The sequence below is a fragment of the Sardina pilchardus genome, chromosome 7, assembly GCF_963854185.1.
Source record: "Sardina pilchardus chromosome 7, fSarPil1.1, whole genome shotgun sequence".
Taxonomy (NCBI): domain Eukaryota; kingdom Metazoa; phylum Chordata; class Actinopteri; order Clupeiformes; family Clupeidae; genus Sardina; species Sardina pilchardus.
The window spans coordinates 33,509,837-33,529,186 of record NC_085000.1 but is presented as its reverse complement, the minus strand read 5'-3'; the positions used below and the strand labels follow the sequence as shown (position 1 = coordinate 33,529,186).

The 19,350-nt window shown below is 43.0% G+C and overlaps 1 protein-coding gene across 2 annotated transcripts in view; it reads right to left on the bottom strand.

The window, feature by feature from the left end:
• Nucleotides 1–15,290, bottom strand: part of LOC134087999 (NACHT, LRR and PYD domains-containing protein 12-like) — a 55,791-nt gene extending 40,501 nt beyond the window's left edge. For both annotated transcript variants that reach the window (XM_062541887.1, XM_062541888.1), the window contains exon 1: nt 14,671–15,290. The gene's annotated coding sequence lies outside the window, so the exon portion shown is untranslated. The remainder of the gene's footprint in view (nt 1–14,670) is intronic.
• Between the last annotated feature and the right edge of the window lie 4,060 nt (nt 15,291–19,350).

The following is a 19,350-nucleotide window of genomic DNA, read 5'->3' as shown; positions in this document are numbered from 1 at the left end:
TATTACTGGAATCCCAGTCTCAGTCTCTATTGAAGAAATTAAAGATGGCCTGAAAGGGGGAGATATTGTGGATGCTAAGCGACTGACCAAAGGAAAGGAGAAATTAGAAAGCATGTCTATATTACTGTGGTTTAAGAATGAAATGCCTTCTAAAGTTCTTATGGGTTTCATGTGTTATCCAGTAAGAGAATATATCCCGCATCCAATAAGATGTTTTAAATGTCAGAGATTTGGACATGTGGCTGCTCAGTGCCGAGGTAAACTTAGGTGTGCTAAGTGTGGATGTGAACATGAGTATGGACAATGTGGGGATAATATAGAGCTAAAATGTTGCAATTGTGGGGGTCAACACAGTGCAGCATATGGAGGATGTGTGAAACAAAAAGAAGCTAAGGAAGTTCAGAAGTATAAGACAACACATAATGTTTCATATGCTGAGGCAATCAAAAGCATTGGGGAAAATAAAAATGAAGAGAAATCAGCTGTCTTTTCACCAGCAAGAAGGAGTGAAGATGGCAATGGGCCAAATATAAGCACTGAGAATAATTGGGCCTCTACAGGGAAACCCAGCCAACAAAACAAGACTTATAGGACACATGGTCCAAACTGCTGTAGGCCTAATTGTAAGACAAGAATTACAGATGAGACACTGCTGATAAAGAAAAATGAGTTTATTGCTTTCATGTGTTCAGTGGTTAATGTCACTATGTTACATGTGAAGAAGAGTGATAAAATCAAATCAGTTGTAGAGGCTGCTAATGATTTTTTGGGATTGGTAACAAAAGCTGATGATATTCATGAAATACTTAATCAGAAGTATGGAGGATCTCAAAATGGTTAAAGCAATAATGATGTTTTTCATTCTCCAGTGGAATGCACGGAGTTTGATAGCGAACGGACAAGAATTTAAAAGGTATGTTCAAGAATTGACAGACAAACCAGATGTTATATGTATACAAGAGACATGGTTAAAACCTCATTTACAATTCATATTGAAAGGGTATCATGATATAAGAGCTGACCGAGAAAAAGACAGAGGAGGAGGTTGCATCACATTTATCAAAGAGGGGATCTCATTTAGACACATTAACACAACAACTGAACATGAAAATATAGTTACTGAAATCTTTAATGGAGGTAAAGGAAAACTTACTGTCATTAATTTTTATAACCCATGTAGAGCATTGACAAATGATTTAATGAGTAGCATTAATAAAAGAAGCAATAGAGAAATATGGTGTGGAGATTTTAATGCTCATAATAGTTTGTGGGGAAGTAAACACACAGATTTAAATGGTGAAATATTAGAGGAAATGATCAATGATAGGATGTTGGTATGTATGAATAATGGTAATGGTACAAGGATAAATGTCTACAAGAATGAGACATCATGTATTGATCTCACTTTAGTTGACAGGGCAATAGCCAGCAGGTGTGAATGGGAAGTTGATCATAACACAAATATTGGAAGTGATCACTTTCCAATACTATGCAAAATGGATATTGATTTTAGAAGTGATGAAATGTATGCCCATCATAGATGGTGTTTTAGGAAAGCAAACTGGGAGAAATTTTCTGAAGGGTGTATGGATGAATTAAATGAAATGCATGAGGGAATAGAACAGAGCATTGATGAAATGAATACTAAATTAAGTGTATGTATCATTGTAGCAGCAAGCCAGAGTATTCCTAATAATATGAGTAAAAAGGGGAAAGCTAATGTCCCATGGTGGAATGAGGAATGTTCAAGAGCTGTTAAAAACAGAAATAGAGCTTTTAAGAGGTTGCGCATAACACTTACAATGAACAATCTCCTGGAATATCAAAGGGAAAAGGCCTTGGCAAGGAAAGTTATAAAAGAAGCAAAAAAAGAATCTTGGAGACAATTTTGCTCAACTATTGGAAAAGAAACCACACTGAACAAGATGTGGATGATGGTTAAAAAGATGATGGGTAAATATAAACCTCCACATGTTCCTGTACTAATTGAAGGACAAAATGAAGCAGTCTTAGATAAAGAGAAAGCCAATTTATTGGGATTTAAATTTGCAGAGATTCATAAGGGTAGTCATATGGATGAATGTTTTAAGAAAAGAAAGGAGGAGATTCTGAATGCTAATAAAGATATTCTTAATCCTAAAGAAGGAAATATGTCTATATTAGATGCTGAATTTAGTTTATCAGAACTTAAAATGGCTTTAAGTAATACAGGATACTCTGCACCAGGAGGTGATAATATATGTTATGTAATGATTAGGAATCTTCCAGATGAACTCTTAGAAAAAATTCTTGAGTTATTCAACAAGATATGGCAAGAAGGGAAGCTACCAAAAGCTTGGAAAAGTGCAACCATCCTTCCTTTCCCCAAACCAGGTAAGGATTCTAGTAATTCAGAGAATTATAGACCCATTGCTTTAACTTCACACTTAGGGAAACTAATGGAAAAGATAGTGGTGGCCCGGTTAAATTATTTTCTAGAATATAAGTGTCCTTTTAGAAAATGCCAAACAGGGTTCAGAAAAAGCAAATCAACTACGGATGCCTTAGTTAAACTCAGTAATGAAATAGAGAAAACACTAGTTATGAAAGAAATTATGGTGGCAGTGTTTTTAGATATAGAAAAAGCATATGACACTATGTGGAGAGAGGGTTTGTTAATTAAACTGAATAATATGGGAATCAATGGGAGAATGTATAATTACATATTGGATTTTCTATCACAACGTTCAATAAGAGTCAAAGTTGGCAATGAGCTCAGTAAAGAATTTATGGTTGAAAGTGGAATTCCCCAGGGAAGTGTTATTAGTCCAATATTATTTAATATTATGGTTGATGATATATTTGAAAAATTGGGGCAGAGAAATGAAGGACTGTTATATGCAGATGATGCTGTTGTTTGGAAAAGGGGACGCAACATAGCATATACAGTGCCTATAGAAAGTTATCATACCCTTTTGAAATAGTTACTTTTTTTGTCTTACAGCCTGAAATCAAAACCCATTTTAAAAAAAATCTTTTCCAGTTTTATTTACAAATGTAGCTGTACAACATCAAAATAATGAAAAAAAAGTAAACAGTTCTGAAAATTAATAAAAAATGAAAAACTAGAATAACAGGGTTGGAAAAGTCATCATACCCCTGACTTAATACTTTGTAAAGCTTCCTTTTGCTTTCATTACAGCCATCAATCTGTTTGGATATGTCTCTATTATAGCTTTGCACACCTAGATAGAGGAATATTTGCCCAATTTTCCGTGCAGAAATGTTAAAATTTAGTCAAATTCTGTAGGGAATGGCGATGGACTGCTCTCTTCAAGTCAATCCACATATTTTCTATAGGATTTAAGTCAGGGCTCTGACTTTGCCACTCAAGGATATTCACCATCCTATCCTTAAGCCACTGCTTTGTTCTTTTGGCAGTATGTTTAGGATTTTTGTCGTGTTGGAAGGCGAATGACCTCCCCATCCTCAGCTGTTTAGGAGAGGGACGCAGGTTTTCCTCAAGAATTTTGGTGTACTTGGCAGCATCCATTTTCCCTTCTATCCTGACCAATTGCCCAGTCCCCGCTGAAGAGAAACATCCCCAAAACATAATGTTGCCCCCACCATGCTTCAAAGTAGGTATGGTGTGTTTTGGGTGTGTTTGGGTGTGTATACTGTGTTTGGTTAGCGCCTGGAGCTCAGTCCAAAAACTTCAATCTTAGTCTCCAAAAAGTTCGATCTTAGTCTCATCTGACCATATAAGCTTTTTCCACATGGTAGCAGAATATTCCAGATGTGTTTTTGCACTGAACTCCAAGCGCAATGTTTGGCGAAAACCAACACAGTACACCACCCAAAACACACCATACCTAGTGTGAAGCATGATGGGGGCAACATTATGTTGTGGGGATGTTTCTTTTCAGCGGGAACTGGGCAATTGGTCAGGATAGAAGGGAAAATGGATGCTGCCAAGTACACCCACATTCTTAAGGAAAACCTGCGTCCCTCTCTTAAAAAGCTGAGGATGGGGAGGTCATTCGCCTTCCAACACGACAATAATCCTAAACATACTGCCAAAAGAACAAAGCAGTGGCTTAAGGATAGGATGGTGAATATCCTTGAGTGGCAAAGTCAGAGCCCTGACTTAAATACTATAGAAAATATGTGGATTGACTTGAAGAGAGCAGTCCATCGCCATTCCCTACAGAATTTGACTAAATTTTAACATTTCTGTACGGAAAATTGGGCAAATATTCCCCTATCTAGGTGTGCAAAGCTATAATAGAGACATATCCAAACAGATTGATGGCTGTAATGAAAGCAAAAGCAAGCTTTACAAAGTATTAAGTCAGGGGTATGATGACTTTTCCAACCCTGTTATTCTAGTTTTTCATTTTTTATTAATTTTCAGAACTGTTTACTTTTTTTTTCATTATTTTGATGTTGTACAGCTAAATGTGTTAATAAAACTGGAAAATATTTTTTTAAAAATGGGTTTTGATTTCAGGCTGTAAGACAAAAAGAGTAACTATTTCAAAAGGGTATGATGACTTTCTATAGGCACTGTATAACAAAAGCTATTCAAAAGGATATTGAAGTGCTAGAACAATGGGGTATTGATTGGGGATTTAAATTCTCAATCCCTAAAACAAAGGTTATGTTTTTTACAAGAAAGAAGATTCCAGAAACTTATAAAGTCTTACTATATAATCAACCAATTGGGAGAGAGAAACATTTCAAATATTTGGGTGTATGGTTGGATGAAAGGCTTACATGGAAAAGTCATATAGAGTATGTTGAAACAAAATGTAAAAAGGTTTTAAATCTTATGAGGATGATCACTGGACAGCACTGGGGAGCAGATAGAAAGTCTTTGATGTATATTTACATAGCTTTAATTAGATCATCCATAGACTATGGATGTGTAGTTTATAGTTCAGCCTGCAAAACTTCTCTAAGAAAGCTTGAGAGGATTCAATTTAAAGCTATAAGAATTGCTCTAGGAGCTATTAAAACAACACCAACAAGTGCTTTATTAATAGAAGCTGAAGAATCTCCACTTAGTTTAAGGTATATTAAATTATCTTTAACATACTGGGTAAGATTGATGGGAAGTATTAATAATCCAGCCATTTCAGTTCTTAATGATTATTGGGAATATCAAACAGCTTCAAAAGGGTTTGGCTGGAATATTAAGAGTATAGCAGAACAACATGGAATTAAAGAATTTGAATTTAGTCCTTCACTAATTCTTAGTTCAGTCCCCCCATGGTTTCTCCCATCACCAGAGGTTAACAGTGAACTACTGATAAAGAAAAAAGAGTATGCAGATGACCAACGTTTTGCAACATATTGCCAGGGATATATAGATACATCTTTCTATGGATATGTTACAATATATACAGACGGGTCAAAAGATCCACAAGATGGACATGGTGGTATTGGGATATATATCCCTGAATTTAATAAAAGAGAGGGGTATAGAGTGAGTAATTTTTTATCTACATACTCTATTGAGATGACTGGGCTAATAACAGCCCTCAGGTGGATTGAAGAGGTCAAGACATTGAGAAATGTGATCTGTACAGACTCCATGGCAGCTTTATATAGCTTAGATACAGGTCACTCTTCAAGAGAAGATCTGGTTATTGAAATTAAACATCTACTGCTACAACTCAAAAACCTTGGAATTAGTGTTCAGTTTTGTTGGATTCCAGCTCATAAAGGCATTAAAGGAAATGAGGAGGCAGATATAATTGCTAAAAAGATGCTAAAGAACAAACACATAGGAATTGATGTTCCAATGGGAAAGGGTGAAGCAAAATCTATTATTAAAACAGCAATTACACAACAATGGCAAAGGGAATGGGATGCAGAATTTAATGCAAGACATTACCATAAAAATCAAGCAAATGTGACAGGAAAAAGGAGTCTTTCACTGAGTCTAAGCAGAAGGGAAGAAGTGGTTTATACCAGACTGCGATTGGGACATTCAGGTCTTAATGCTACCCTACAAATAGTGGGAAAGGGAGACGGTTTATGCATGGTGTGCCAAGAAAGTGAAGACGTAGATCATGTACTTTTTTATTGTATGAAGTATAATGAGGAAAGAACAATATGGCAAGAAATGGAAGGGGAGAACTCAATACAGGACATTCTACAAGAAAAGGGCATGATAAGGGAGAGAATTAAATAATTAATCAATTATCTTGAATATACTGGCTTAATGAACAGAATATAATATTTTGTTTTTATTTTATTTTTATTTTTTATTTTTATGATTTTGTTTATTTATTTGTTTGTATGAATTAATATAAACCGACGTTCATGGTATTACACACTCCTGTACAGTTGGTGGCGGTATACTATAAATCAGTAATCTGCCAAGAAACAAAAAGAAGAAGAAGAAGAAGCCGACCAATATTTCTTTATTTTATTGTACACGGTTTTTACCAGTCATTTCTTGTGTTAGAGCGCCATCTAGTGGCCAGAGTCAAAATCGTATTTGGAGTGTAGTGGTAAACTTCCTGCTTAGCGTGCAGCAGACTAAGGAGAGAAGTATTTCGAGAGCATTCACACTGAGCTGTCTCCGGACAATTAACGTTTTATTTGCGATATGGTTACATGTATCTCTTACCCTTACGAAGGCAATGCTCTTTTACAGCATAAATAAAGGAAGGAGAAAGGGAGTGAAGATTTCCTGCATTCTTTGTTCGTCCTAGCCTATAGCTGTAAACTAGCTGGATAGCTAAGTAGCTCAAAAACTTAGTGAGGCCAGCACAGTAAAAGAGCATTGCCTTCAGTTGTCGAGCCATTGCCTGTCAAGACGACAGATCTTCTAGCAACATGCAGTTCGAAAGTCAACAGCCTGCTCCACAAGACATGGAACTTCAGTCAAATGCGCAGCTACACTCAGGGTCAACCGAAGCCGACTTGCAAAACCTCGAGGTGAGATCTCAAGCATCGATGTCCGGCGCCAGTCGTGCGTCCACACACGGGTCAAACAGCAGTTCTAATAAGAGCGCTATGTTAGCAACAGCAAAGGCGAAGGCACAAGCAGCTCGAACCAGAGCCGCCTATTCTGAAAAAGAATTAGAAATTAAACTTCAGAAAGCAAAGCTAGAAGCGGAATTAGAAGCATTGCAATGCAAAAAGGAAATGGAGGCTGCAATAGCCGAAGCTGCAATGCTTCAAGCTGAATTTGAAGATGACCAAAGCCTTGGGGAAGCGGGGTCAGAGGTAGGCCAACGGTATTTCACTGCACATGGTGTCCAGACAAGACGAGAGGTAAAGCTAGAAAATCACACAGCCTTTCCCAGTGCACACAACTACTCGTCACCATTGACTCAGCCATTGCAGTCATCTATGCCACCTACCAAAACATATCAGACTTCAACCCACACCTGCAACAAAGCATGGCAGGGAGCAACATACAACCCTCTCCCTGGTCCAGCCCCACACACCTTCAACAAAGCATGGCAGGGAGCAGCAACATACAACCCCCTCCATGGTCCAGTCCCACGCACCAGCTTTCCCCGTCACCACACAGCAGATCCAGACGACCATGGCGCCGCAACCACAGACCTGGCCAGGTTCATCGCAAAAAGCCAGCTGGTCTCCACGGGACTGACAAAGTTTGACGATAGAGTAGAGAACTACTGGGCGTGGAAGGCCTCATTCTGCAACATCATAGACGACATACAACTGACGGTAGCAGAAGAAACCGACCTTCTGATCAAATGGCTCGGCAAAGAGTCATCGGAACAGGCACGCAGACTGAAAGCAGCCCACATCAGAGATCCACAGAGCGGCCTCAAGGCTATCTGGCAGCGCCTCGAAGAGTGTTACGGCACACCGGAAGCCATTGAGGGGGCGCTATTCGCAAGACTGGAAAACTTCCCAAAGATATCCAACAAAGAACCAGCAAAGCTGCGTGAGTTAGCCGATCTCCTACAAGAATTGCATGCTGCAAAACAAGATGGATTTCTTCCAGGACTGGCGTATCTGGACACAGCTAGGGGAGTAGCTCCAATTGTTGAAAAGCTGCCATACAGTCTGCAGGAGAAGTGGATGTACTACGGCTCACAGATCAAACGTGAGCGCCAGATTCCTTTCCCTCCATTCGGTGTATTTGTGAACTTCATTCACAACCAAGCCAAAGCTAGAAACGATCCCAGTTTTACCATCACTCAGTCTGCTGCACCCGCCACTAAGAGAGACAAGATCAGAGGCCCCCCAAGCCAGGCAAAGCAGCTTGTTGCAACTCACAAGACGCAAGTCGCCGACTCCAGCCAAAGAGGTGAGCCAAAGCCAGACACTCCCGATCCAAGCAAGCATTGCCCAATTCATCAAAAGCCTCATTCGCTAGTAAAGTGCAGAGGCTTCAGAGACAAGTTGATGACTGACCGCAAACAGTACCTCAAAGAAAACTTCATCTGTTTTCGCTGTTGTGCATCAACTGCCCACATTGCAAAAAACTGTAACACAGCCATAACGTGCGCAGAATGCCAAAGCGACAAGCATGTTGAAGCCCTTCATCCTGGTCCATCACCATGGAAAGCAAAACCAGCCCCACCCATTTCAGATGACGGCAGGGAGGGCGATGAAAGCGTCACATCCAAGTGCACTGAAGTATGCGGTGAAGGGGTGAGTGCGAGAGCTTGTTCAAAGATCTGCCTAGTTAACGTGTATCCCCTGGGCCACCGGGAAGCTCTGACCAAAGTGTATGCCATTATCGATGAACAAAGCAACAAATCTCTGGCCCGATCTGATTTTTTTGAGTTATTCAAAGACAAGAGCAGTCCCTCACCGTACACACTGAAGACATGTGCAGGCAGCATAGAAACATCTGGGAGGAGAGCGTGTGGCTACATGCTGGAGTCATACGACGAGAAGACCTGCATCCCTCTTCCAGTCCTCATTGAGTGCAACGCGCTCCCAAATAACAGGTCAGAAATTCCCACTCCTAATGCAGCTTTACATCACCCCCACCTGAAAAGCATAGCCAGCGAGATTCCCCCCTTACATCCCAATGCAGAAATACTCCTTTTGCTGGGAAGAGACATTTTAAGAATTCACAAGATCCGTAAGCAAATAAATGGACCCAATAATGCCCCGTTTGCTCAGAAATTAGACCTAGGGTGGGTGGTGATTGGAGACGTGTGCCTTGGCATAGCACACCGGCCTTCAGCAGTCACCGCTCTCAAAACATCCATCTTGGAGAACGGTCGCCCCAGCTACCTCACGCCCTGCTACAGCCACCTGCGTGTGAAAGACCTCACACAAAGCTACTCCAACCCGCAGTTGCCTCCACCTCAGCGCGCAGCTATCCATCCAGCTCCTCTTCTCTGTGACGACGACACAGACTCCTCCATCTTCACCTGCACTGACAACGACCATCAGCCTGCTCCGTCCATTGAGGACCTCAAGTTTCTGAAAATAATGGACAAGGAAGTCTTCAAAGATGATTCTCAAAGCTGGGTTGCACCCCTCCCCTTCCGGTCTCCTAGGAGACGCCTGCCTAACAACAGAGACTATGCATTAAAACGACTAAGGTCAGTCTGCCACACATTAGAAAAGAAACCTGTCATGAAACAACACTACATGCAGTTCATGCAGAAAATGATTGACTGTAAACATGCTGAAATTGCTCCAGCCCTTCCAGAGAGAAAAGAATGTTGGTATCTGCCATCCTTTGGTATCTACCATCCCAAAAAGCCAGAACAGATCCGCATTGTGTTCGATTCAAGCGCTCAGCATGAAGGAATCTCACTCAACAATGTCCTGCTGAAAGGGCCCGATCTAAACAATAACCTGCTAGGCGTCCTCATTAGGTTCAGAAAAGAGAAAATCGCCGTAACCACAGACATTCAGCACATGTACTACTGTTTTGTCGTTAATGAAGAGCACAGAGACTACTTGAGGTTTCTGTGGTTCCGTGACAACCAGTGGAACAACGACATCGTGGACTACCAAATGCGTGTCCATGTCTTCGGGAACACGCCATCCCCTGCTGTGGCGATCTACTGCCTCAGAAAAGCAGCAGCGGAAGGAGAGGCTGAATTTGGCTCAGACGTACGGGCATTCATTGAAAGAGACTTTTATGTTGACGATGCCTTGAAGTCCTTTGCAACCGAGTCTGAGGCCATCAGCGTCATCAAGCGAGCACAGGAGATGCTCTCCCGCTCCGGTCTTAGGCTGCATAAGATCACAACAAACAGTGCTGCTGTCATGAACGAATTCCCTCCGGAAGACCGTGCTAACAGCATCAAAGATTTTGATTTCTCCACAGACGAAGTGCCTATGCAGCGCAGCTTAGGCATAAGCTGGAACATTCTCACAGACACATTCACCTTTCAAGTGCAAGAGGACAACAAGCCGTTTACACGCAGAGGCGTGCTTTCCACCATTAACAGCATCTTCGATCCTCTTGGCTTTCTCGCACCTGTCACCATACAAGGAAGATTACTGCTCAGACAGCTGACCATGGAAAGCGGAGAGTGGGACTCACCTCTCCCGGAACACCTGAAAGCGGAGTGGCTGAAGTGGAAAAGTTCCCTCCAGTGCCTTCAAGAACTACAGATTCCCCGCTGCTACACATCGCTCTCCCCATCTGCGGCTAGCTCAAGGGAGTTGTGTGTGTTTGCAGACGCATCAACCAAAGCTATTGCTGCGGTAGCCTACCTGAAAGTGACCGACAAAGACGGCCACTCTGAAGTTGGATTTGTCCTCGGCAAGACAAAGCTAGCACCCGTTAAAGAGACAACTATACCCAGACTCGAACTCTGTGCTGCAGTCCTAGCCGTGGAAATAGCAGAGTTCGCTGTAAGTAACATGGACTTGCACATGAACTCTGTGTCTTTCTTTTCAGACAGTAAAGTCGTGCTAGGCTATGTCAACAACGAGCAGAGAAGATTCTATGTCTACGTGAGCAACAGAGTGCAACGCATCAGACAAGCGACTTCACCACAACAGTGGATTTACGTCCCATCAGAGCTCAACCCAGCGGATCACGGCTCCAGATCTGTTCCTGCAGCCTCATTGAAGGACACTAACTGGCTGACCGGTCCTGTCTTTCTGCCCGGTAAGCCACCAGACGATGTTCAAGAACAATTTGACCTCATTAAGTTACATATAGCCTTTTTTATTTTAATTATTTGTTTTGCGTTCCCATGCTTTTCTGCATCGGCGTCTGTGCTCTGCCTCTCCGCTCGACCTGCGCTGTTTTTCGGATCAGCGTTCTCTTGCCGTCTGCGATCGATGGGGCACCTGTGACTGGTGCTGCTGGTCTTGCTGGACTGTGGTTCCAGGGCCGAGGAGCTCCTTTCTGCTGATGGCTGCTGGACTATTTCAACTCAGCGCGGCCTGCTGCGGACTCTGTGGCTGTTTCGGTCGGTTGACTGTCAGCTACCGTAGGATATCGATGGCTGGTCATGGTCGGTGGACTGTCGGCTGGTCTGGCACAGCAGAGGGACGCGGCTTCGGGAGAGCACCAGAGCAGAGGATCCTCCTGTGTCGCTCTGGTAGCCTACTACAGCGCCTAAACACATTTCTGGTGCCTGTCGGGTGAACACAATTTGCCAACGGGCTATCATGTCAACTAGCCTAGCAGCTACGGGCCATATCGTCTGCTGAGGTTCTGCCCCAGTGATAGCAAGACAGCGCACTGACGCTTGCTTGGATGCGGTTCGTTGGACTAAGTTGGCGTGGACTTTTCTGTTTGTTTGTTTGTTTGTTTTATTATGTATTTGACATTTGTTTATTTGTTTGTCTGTCTTATGTCTTGGTGTCACGGGTACGCTGGCGATTACGCCACTCCGTCCGGCATCTTGTGTCTTGTTATTTTGTGAATTTGTTTGTTGTGTTGTCATGGGTACGCTGGCGACTACGCCACTCCATTTCGGCACTGTCTCTGTGTAAAGCGCTTTGGGTTGCACTCAGTGCACGTGAAATGCGCTATATAAATAAAAGTACCTTACCTTACCTTACCTTACCTCATTGACCCTGGGTCTGACCCTGAAATCCGGCCTAAAGTGTCAGTGCTGGTCACCCAAACCTCCACAAGCCATCTAGGAGTGAAGCGCTTCGACCACTTCTCAAAGTGGACCACTGTCTTAAGAACACTTGCTATTTTGATTCACATTGCTCAGTGCTTCACTCAGACCATCTGTGACAGCACATGCAGAGGGTGGCACATCTGTAAAAAAGCAGTCACGCCAGAGAACCTAGAAAAAGCAAGAAAACTCCTGATCATGAACATGCAACAGGAAACATATGCTAATGAACTCAACAACGTACAGAAACAGACAGACTTACCAAAGCAAAGCAGCATCAGAAAGCTTCGTCCAGTGATTGACAGTGATGGGCTTCTCCGAGTCGGCGGACGTATCTCGCAGTCTGGCTTAGAGATGAACAGAACCAATCCTCTCATCATCCCAGGTCAGCATCACCTAACGACCCTCCTCGTGAGATACCACCACGAACAGGTAAAGCACCAAGGCAGACACTTCACTGAGGGAGCCGTCAGGGATGCTGGACTATGGCTGGTAGGAGGGAAAAAGTGCATAAGGGGCACCATTTTCAGGTGTGTCACTTGCAGAAGACTGCGAGGCAAAATAGAGCATCAGCTGATGGCAGACCTACCTGCAGACCGGCTACAAGTCGCCCCACCTTTCACCTACATCGGCCTGGACGTGTTTGGCCCATGGGAGGTGTCCTGCCGTCGGACCAGAGGTGGCCAGGCCAACAACAAAAGGTGGGCTGTGTTGTTTACATGCCTCAGTGTGCGCGCAGTGCACATAGAGGTAATAGAGACTTTAAGTGCATCCAGCTTCATTAATGCTCTGAAGAGATTTTTCTCCATCAGAGGGCCTGCAAAGTTAATCAGGTCTGACCAAGGCACAAACTTCATCGGAGCGTCGAAAGAATTGAACCTGGAAGGGGATTCAGACATGCAGCGATACCTACAAGATCAACAGTGCACATGGATCTTCAATCCACCACATTCTTCCCACATGGGAGGTGCCTGGGAGCGACTCATTGGTGTGTCACGCCGCATCCTAGACTCCATGTTTCTGCAGCAGCGCTTTTCTTCTCTGACTCACGAAGTGCTTGTCACACTCATGGCAGAGGTGTGTGCAATCATCAATGCCAGGCCTCTGCTGCCTGTTCCCACTGACCCAGAGAGCCCGCTTATACTTACCCCATCCATGCTATTGACACAGAAGACCGGAACTCCAGCTTCAGCTCCAGCAGACTTCGGCAAAGCAGAGATCCTCCGTCAGCAGTGGAAACAAGTGCAGCATCTTGCTGAGACTTTTTGGCACAAATGGCGGCGCGAGTACCTCAACACCCTGCAAAGTCGGTCCAAGTGGCAGGACACAAGGCCCAACTTGCAGGAAGGAGACCTTGTCCTGATGAGGGACAGTGCTGTAAAAAGACACTACTGGCCTATGGCTATGGTCACAAAAACTCTTTCCAGTAAGGACAGTGTAGTGAGATCTGTGGAAGTAAGAGCAATTCGTGAAGGCACTCCTAAAGTGTACACCAGACCAGTTTCTGAGCTTGTTTTACTGTTTTCTCCCAAACGTGATGTTGAATGTGTTTAATACATGTGAGTTCTTAGTTATGGTATCCCTAATAAATAATATAAGATACCAGGCAGGGAGTGTCATGGTCTGAGCCGACCAATATTTCTTTATTTTATTGTACACGGTTTTTACCAGTCATTTCTTGTGTTAGAGCGCCATCTAGTGGCCAGAGTCAAAATCGTATTTGGAGTGTAGTGGTAAACTTCCTGCTTAGCGTGCAGCAGACTAAGGAGAGAAGTATTTCGAGAGCATTCACACTGAGCTGTCTCCGGACAATTAACGTTTTATTTGCGATATGGTTACATGTATCTCTTACCCTTACGAAGGCAATGCTGTAAGTATACTTTATGTTACTGAAATATGTGTTTTGTACAGAGGTCTACTCTAGCAAATGAGATATGTTTAAAAAGGATTTCTTTGTTCTTAAAATGGCGGCAAGTTGCTGTGTGTTTGTGACTAGCATTGTGCGTTCGCTTATGGACAGGACAAATGGACTGAAGGTGGTTTGTTTGTGTTCACAGCTTTTACAGCATAAATAAAGGAAGGAGAAAGGGAGTGAAGATTTCCTGCATTCTTTGTTCGTCCTAGCCTATAGCTGTAAACTAGCTGGATAGCTAAGTAGCTCAAAAACTTAGTGAGGCCAGCACAAGAGTATATGTGATGTGATGAACTGAGTACATCTGATGTGGTGATTAGGGGCAGTTATTCAACTCCACAGTGAACCATGTGCTGTTCTGTGATCATGGTTCAGCTCGCTATCATTTGTTTAAATATTTAACATGTTATACATGCCAGCACATACTATCATGTGTTTTCATTCTGCACCCAACTTGAGCTTTTGGAGTCTTGTATTGGCAAGAACTGAATATAGTCACACACACACACACACACACACACACACACACACACACACACACATTTCTCACTTGATAATTGTAAAATAAGACGGAAGACAGAAGAAATACTACCAGCTTTCTAGTTCTGAATGAATGTAATGTTAATGTCAAACAACTCAATTCAATTGGAGACCTGTCTTACTTGACATCAGGGATCAGGTTCATAATAGATCATGTAGAATCCCAGTGAAAACAGAGCTCACCTTGAATGTCCATGGCCACCAGCAGAGGCTCCATGCTGACTCATATTGGAGGCAGAGCTGCAGTCACTTCCTCATCAGCACCATGAAGAACAGAATATTTGAGAACAGCAAAAAGAGAAAAACAAAACATTTGAAATAGCCTACAGTACAATGTCAGTGAACTGAGTAGTTTTTAACACATGTGCAGGTTCACTTCGTGGCATACGGGCTGGTATGGTAGCCTATTCCACAGATGTCAGATGATAGCTATGCAATTCACTGAATTGTGTTTTCAGTGCTTGGTCCACTGTAGGGCAGATTACACCATATAGACCAATTCCACCTGTAGGTTACGTGTTTTCCCTAATAGGCTAAACCAGAACATGGTGGTGGCTAGGCATATCCTTACATGTCAACTACCTTGGCTTTTGGTACCTAGCTTAGCCTATAGCCTACTGTAAACTTAAACTCGCCTCCTCAACCTCATAAATGATCTTATTACAGTAATGGACGCCTGGTTACATAATGACATTTTAGCCAACATAAAGAAAAGAGTATTTAGCCAACTGTTTCACATTCCCAGGTCGTTGATATTTTAGAGTAAACTTACGTGGTCGGTGAAGTTTGTTTCCAGTCCACCAATGTAGCGAAGCTCTTTCACTTTCTCTTTAGAAATACGGAAGTTGATGTAGCGCAGTAAAGTTGGTTTTATATTGGATGTTGTTGGATATTCGACACATTCGAACAATCTATTTAAAGTAAGTTGTTGCAGGAAAAAAAACATTGGGTGGCGGCACGCTCTTGTGATTGTGACTGTCTGTCTGTATGATTTTGATGTCATGGGAGGGTGGAGGGTCAGGATGCCCACTATTTGCCCCGTGGTCCGGACTCTGGATGCCACCCTCTGAGGCCAGTCAATCTAGCTCAAAAAAGGGCCAAAACTAATTGCAATAGTAATGGTTCATACTTTTTATTGATCCTTAAACCCTCCTGCATCACATATTAAAAATCTACCCATTTATATTTAGTGGAACATACTTTTATTCAAGGTCAAAGGTAGCAATTTCCAATGCATTTTGCCATTGGGATTTACTAGGTGAAATGGGTAAAATTTGAAACTGTAGATATCAAATTGAAACTTTCACAGTTGTTTACTTACATTAAGGCAAATATTTTTTGTATTGCAAGTTTTCTGAAATGTGATGTTTAGATATGCAAATGAGACCAGTTTTACTTAAATATGCAATAATTTGCATATATTTCTAGAAAACTAAACCTGAACAATAGGTACAGTCAGATTCAAAATAATTGCTGCATTTTGCTTCTATATTGGATACCAAAAGCCTATGCAAAGGGAATATTAGATATCACTTCATATCACCTCAGAAATGAGGAAATCAAGTCAAGTCAAAATCAATGCGTTTCAATGGAAGTACGTTATAGAACAAATGATTTTCAATGATATGGTACGATGGAAGTATCTCAATGCATGCCAAGTCACATAAGGAAGATATTGACCTTTAGACAACATATTAAGTGAGTTTTACCCAATTCACCAGTAGTAAATCCCAATGGCAAAATGCATTGGAAATTGCTACTTTGACATTGAAAAAAAGTATATAAATTTACTAAATATAAATGGGTAGATGTTTTATATGTTAATTAGATATACCTAGGGATCACGAAACACTTGGAATGATTACTATTGCAATTAGTTATGGGTCAAACGCTAGATTGACTGGCCTACTCGCTTCCTGTCATTATCCACTGTCCTATCTCATTAAAAGGCATAAAAAGCCTAAAAAGTATACAAAAGAATAAAAAGATATGTGAGTTTATTCCTGCTCACTTTATTCCTGCCGCTGGCTCGTAGTAGGCTATAGGTTTCTGTCTCCAGAGAGGGCACACAGACAGACAGACATACAGACACAAACAGGAAGGCTGTGGTTCTGTGACTGCTTCTTTTTGAGCACAATCACATAGTCAGTGCCCACAGCTTTGGCAGCTAGTTTTACCCTTCCTGTCAAAGGTTTTCAGCTTTAATGTTCAAACCCAGCAGTTCTTCTCGTACTGAGCAGGATTACCATTGCAACAACACATCATCAGTAGGGTAAAACTAACCTGTCTCACAACGGTCTACACCCAGCTCACGTTCCCTATTAGTGGGTGAACAATCCAACGCCTGGTGAATTTTGCTTCACAATGAAAGGAAGAGCCCACATATCAGATGTCACCGTTGCAACATTCAGAGCTGCTGCATTGATCTGATGCATGTTGTCTATGGAAAAGTCAAACTCACAATAGACTTGCCTACAATTGTGTCAAGAGCAAAAAAAAAATGAATACCAATGTAGGGCTATCATATACATATAATTTTATATTGTGATATGCTATAAACAATTAAAATATTATTTGAAGTCTTAATTGAATGGCAGCTGTTCACTGATGTTTCTTTTTAAGCGTCCAGCCTCCCTTTGGGTACCCCGTGTTTCACGTCACAGTGCTGTGACCTGTTGCTAATCCCCTGAGTAGAGTAAAAGTGTGCACACTTATGGAAAGGGCACATACAGGGTTCATGTGAACCATCACACACTCACACTCACACACCTCCCACCACTTACACACCTACACTGTGAAAACAGCTTGTCTAATAAAATCAAACCTAGTCAAACATCTAGTTGGTATTGTTTTCAGTACAAAGAGATTTGTCTAGCAATTTCTCAGGAAACCATTTGACTTATTTTAAGACATCCTGAATAATAATATAACATTTCTGTCATGTGTTTGCACTTGATTTATCCTATTTAACTGCTAGAGTAATAAGGAAGATATTCATTATTCATTTGTTGTGGATTAGATGTTCAAAGCTTGTTGCACACCAAAAAAAACAAACAAACAAAAAAAAACATATGTTCAACCTGGAAATCGTAGCAGAATGGATGAAAGAGCACAGTGGCTACCTGCAGTGTGCACTAGGCTGACACTGAACGTGGCCATGCAGTGTGCACTGCTCTGAGACTGAACATGGCCATGCAGTGTGCACTACTCTGAGACTGAACATGGCCATGCAGTGTGCACTAGGCTGAGACTGAACGTGGCCATGCAGTGTGCACTACTCTGAGACTGAACGTGGCCATGCAGTGTGCACTAGGCTGAGCCTGAACGTGGCCATGCAGTGTGCACTAGGCTGAGACTGAACGTGGCCATGCAGTGTGCACTAGGCTGAGACTGAACGTGGCCATGCAGTGTGCACTGCTCTGAGACTGAACGTGGCCATGCAGTGTGCACTAGGCTGAGACTGAACGTGGCCATGCAGTGTGCACTAGGCTGAGACTGAACGTGGCCATGCAGTGTGCACTAGGCTGAGCCTGAACGTGGCCATGCAGTGTGCACTAGGCTGAGACTGAACGTGGCCATGCAGTGTGCACTGCTCTGAGACTGAACGTGGCCATGCAGTGTGCACTAGGCTGAGACTGAACGTGGCCATGCAGTGTGCACTGCTCTGAGACTGAACGTGGCCATGCAGTGTGCACTAGGCTGAGACTGAACGTGGCCATGCAGTGTGCACTAGGCTGAGACTGAACGTGGCCATGCAGTGTGCACTAGGCTGAGCCTGAACGTGGCCATGCAGTGTGCACTAGGCTGAGACTGAACGTGGCCATGCAGTGTGCACTGCTCTGAGACTGAACGTGGCCATGCAGTGTGCACTAGGCTGAGACTGAACGTGGCCATGCAGTGTGCACTGCTCTGAGACTGAACGTGGCCATGCAGTGTGCACTGCTCTGAGACATGCAGTGTGCACTAGGCTGAGCCTGAACGTGACCATGCAGTGTGCACTGCTCTGAGACTGAACGTGGCCATGCAGTGTGCACTATGCTGAGCCTGAACGTGGCCATGCAGTGTGCACTGCTCTGAGACTGAACGTGGCCATGCAGTGTGCACAGCTCTGAGACTGAACGTGGCCATGCAGTGTGCACTGCTCTGAGACTGAACGTGGCCCTGGCCCCACACACTGGGTGCCTCTCATTCGGCGTTACGTTCTCCCTCGCTCCTCGGGCCTCAATCCTCACTGATCTACATAAAGAATGATGGGGCGAAAACAATGGGATAGTCTATCCAGCCTGCATGTACCCACAGTGTCCAGCAGAGGGCAGTGCAGGCCCATTTCTCCTCACACTCCAGCACTGATCAGCTCCCACAGATCACAACAGGCAGCCAGACTCAGGCCCTGTGAGAGGAAGCATCTGCCCTGTTTGCTACTGTATGTGTTTATTAGAGAGCTCAGTAAGCTTTCACACACACACACACACACACACACACACACAGGCCCTGTGAGAGGAAGTGTCTGCCCTGTTTGCTACTGTATGTGTTTATTAGAGAGCTCAGTAAGCTATCACACACACATACACACACACACACACACACACACACACACACACACTGTATGTGTTTATTAGAGAGCTCAGTCAGCTCAACCATTGAAACACGTGTAGGTCAGCTGTGTGCACATGTTTACTGTTTCTTTCTCCAAGGCTATTGTAGCACACACACACACACACACACACACACACACACACACACACACACACACACACACACACACCCTTCAGTCCAGGGTTCTTCAGTGTTGTGGGTGCATGTTAGTGTTCTTGTAGTCCAGGGTTCTTTAGTGTTGTGGGTGCATATTAGTGTTCTTGTAGT